This window comes from Pteropus alecto, unplaced genomic scaffold (genome assembly GCF_000325575.1).
Source record: "Pteropus alecto unplaced genomic scaffold, ASM32557v1 scaffold435, whole genome shotgun sequence".
Lineage (NCBI taxonomy): Eukaryota > Metazoa > Chordata > Mammalia > Chiroptera > Pteropodidae > Pteropus > Pteropus alecto.
Window position 1 is genome coordinate 289,315 of NW_006436300.1, and position 3,610 is coordinate 292,924.

Below are 3,610 nucleotides of genomic sequence, written 5' to 3' on the forward strand. Positions count from 1 at the left end.
TTTTTTTTTTAACAAAAGATCTCATGGGTGTTTTTTCTTAGTCTATTTAAAATATTTGGTTCAAAGGTCAATGTGTTTATAGCTGTGGTGTTACACTGGAGTTATTTAAATGGCACAAAATCCATTTAAAACAAAGGGAAAGAAATCATTATATACTCATAGGTCTTTGCTGATGTACCATTAATTGTATGCTGAGCTTAATTTATTCTTTCTGCTATTTTTCAAGCCTGACTATCAATATCAAACCTCCACTATGGGTTTATCCCTAGGAATATATTATTAGAAGTCATTCATTCCATGGACTCTGCAGACCACTGTGAGACATTTCACTATTTTCCAAGTCCCTCCTTATGGCAAGGTTATTTTATTATTAATATTATTAAAATTATTGAGGGGGTATTGGTTAATAAAATCAAATAAGTTTAAAGTGCATAATTTAACAACACGTGTGTGTGTGTGTGTGTGTGTGTGTGTGTGTGTGTGTTACATTGTGTGTTCATAAGACCCAGCAATCCCTTTTCTGGGTACTTACCCAAAAAACCTGAAAAATTTATCCGCAAAGATATATGTACCCCGATTATCAAGGCAGGCACTTTAATACAACTAAGGTACACTTTTCTACAGTGCCCTGGCTCCATCACAGCTTAGACCAACCATCATGATCAGTGTAAGCTCAGTCGCAAAAAAATTTACAGTGGCATATGTTTTGTCTACAAACTGGAGGAATAGTTTGGAAAATACAAACAGAATATAAGCATGATTTTTATATTTTAGAGAAAATAAGACCTATACTTTATGGAAAGTTCTGCTCCAAATGTCTAACTTGGAACTATAGGGAACTGAGATGTTTTCCATGGAAGAAGAAATAAAGAAATGGTGCTGAGAGAATACTGGTGAGCTGAGGTAATCCCTGCCTTCGGTCCTACTAAGTAAATGAGAGATGGAAGAATTTTGCTTTCTCAAGCATGAAGTGTCAGGGAATCATACTGACTCTGACTTACGTAACTTTGAATTATTTAAAATAAACTTTTACTGATTAGAATTTGATAATGTATTCTCTTAAGCACTTAAGGAATCTAAAGACTTTCATACCTCAAATATAGCACTTACACCAAGTTTTAATCGAGTCAAAAATTATTTCTGCCAATTTGCAATCTTTTAAATTTGGGAGTAGTCTTTGCCAAGGGAAAATGTTATCTACTGTCAATAATGAAGATTTATATCCTAATACCTTAAGTCTCAGAGTCACAACAAAAATAAAAGAGGTTCTGACATCTAAAAATAAAAGAGAAAATTTAATATTTTGGTCAAAATAAAATTGACATGTTAGACATTTTCCAGGTTACAACATTTAATAAATACTGTCTTCAGACTCAAAGACATTATTTATTCTTAAAAATTGTAGTCTTTCTGATAAATTTATCAATAATTGAAATTTTTAAAATTCCTACTTAAAATGCAGTCACGTAGTTCATTCAGACTGGGTATTACTTTAAAAGAGGTACTTAAACATTTTCTCTCTCCCATGATGGTTATAGAAAAACCTAGATTGTGAATTATAAATGTTCTTATTGTTTATTATGCCATAGTTTCTCTTTCAGAATATCTTGTAAGGCAGTACATCTGAATAGGCTGATGAGTTATTTTAGTTCATTTTCTAGGATACTAGAAAAAAGAGTTGTCCTTTGTTTAATATATGGGAAGAAAAAACAACTTTTTGAAGTTTATAGTTTCAAAGTCTTCTTGTAGATGCTATTTTCTTTAGCTTTGGTATGAGACTTAAAAAAATACAGTACATATTTTCTGTATAGGACATTTTTTGTGGGCACTAATACAATCAAAAGAATGAATTCTACCAGAAAGAGGCAGTATAAAATGTGGACGGACCGAAAAACCCTACAGGTACAACCTATGAGATGCAAACATTTAGAAAGCATCTTACATACTCTAACATGTCCGACTTCACAGAGAAATAAGGACAACTCTGAAATCACTAAATATTATGAATCTCATTTTATTTACTCTGTTTCTGGAAGAGTCAATTGGTCTGTGAGAAGGTTGTTATCAAACAAATTATTAAATGATATTTAACAGGGGAAATATCCTAAAACTTCCTGGCAGGCCTGTAACCCACTCCACACACGAATATGTCTGCCTTCAAAGTATTACTGGGTATTATAAGTTTCATACTTAGATATATCCCAAACTAAATTCAGCATCTATTATCCCAGCAGATTTCTCTTTCTTTGCTTATCTTAAGAATCAACACTGGCATCTGCTTGGTTCTTCGAGCTGAAGACCTGACAAATATATCCTGGGCTTTATCTTTTCACCCATCCAATCTTATGTAATCAGTCACATAATTTTTTTCTACTCTCTTATTACCTATAAAAATGGTCAGTCCCATTTGCAGTCATTTTTTATTCAGTTCCTCAATACTTTTTTTTTTTTTTGCCACATGTTAACAGTAGTTAACACGTATTTCTGCCTTTTGATTTACCCATGTCTAATCTGTCAAAGAAGTTTCTGAGAATAGACATTTCATCATGTCACTCTCGGAGTTTTATATTTTGGCGGAGATTCAAGAACTCACAGCTTTCAGTAAAGAGTTCATTCAACAAATGTTTATTGGTATCTGCTATACAGATGGCACAGTTCTTGGGGAGAGGTGTACAATAGGGAACAACACAGCAAAAGAGGAAGAGAAAGATTTGAGAAAAGGAAAGAAGGAGATGCAAGAGGAAGAAGAGGAAGAGCAGAAGGAGATAAAGGAGGTGAGGGTGGAGGGGAGGGAAGGAAAATGTTCTCTTTTGGGTTTTTTTGTTTTGTTTTTACACCTACAGCACCTTGTCTTCCTAGGTGTTCTCCCATCTAAGTACTAACTAGGCCCAACCCTGCTTAGCTTCCAAGATCAGATGGGATGGTGCTTGTTCAGGGTGGCAAGGCCTTAGACTCTTTGCAAACAAGAAATTTTTGTTTGTTCCTAATTTTAGGATGATAGAGTGAACAAACTCATATTTAATATACTTCTGTACTAATTTTTCCATCTTTTATTTGAAATTATGAAGTTCCTAAATGCATTCTATTGCAACATGGTTTATTTCATTTTAAAGTAACTTAATTTTTTAAATTTTTTGACATGGATTCATTGGGCACTTCTCAAATAGAAAGCAAAGCACTATGCATGGTTGAGATGTGGGAAATATATTGAGTAACGGAGAAAATTCATGTGCATAAACAGCGGTAATATGAAGATACAGGTAGGTGTACCTTATGGTGATAAGACATAAATGATTCTAGAAATTTAAAAAAGAGAAAAATTACTTTCTGAAGGAAATATCAGTATATAAGAATCTATTTCAGTTAAGCATTAAATATATGTGAGATATACGGAAAAGTTTTTCAGAAAGAAAATAGTAAGAATAAAGTAAAACATAATAGAAAGTTTGTGTTATTTATAAATAGCCATTCAATTTATGTTCCTATTTTAAAGTTTTGGTCTGTAAAACTAAAATTTTTATACTAATTGCATAATTTGGAAGCTATGACAGATTTTTAATTGAAAATTGAGATTGCTAGAACAATGCTTCAAGAAAAATAATTTCTATTT

The 3,610-nt window shown here is 32.4% G+C and overlaps 1 pseudogene; it reads right to left on the reverse strand.

The window, feature by feature from the left end:
* Positions 1–2,834: 2,834 nt before the first annotated feature.
* LOC112481039 lies at positions 2,835–2,953 on the reverse strand (annotated as a pseudogene).
* Positions 2,954–3,610: the final 657 nt, after the last annotated feature.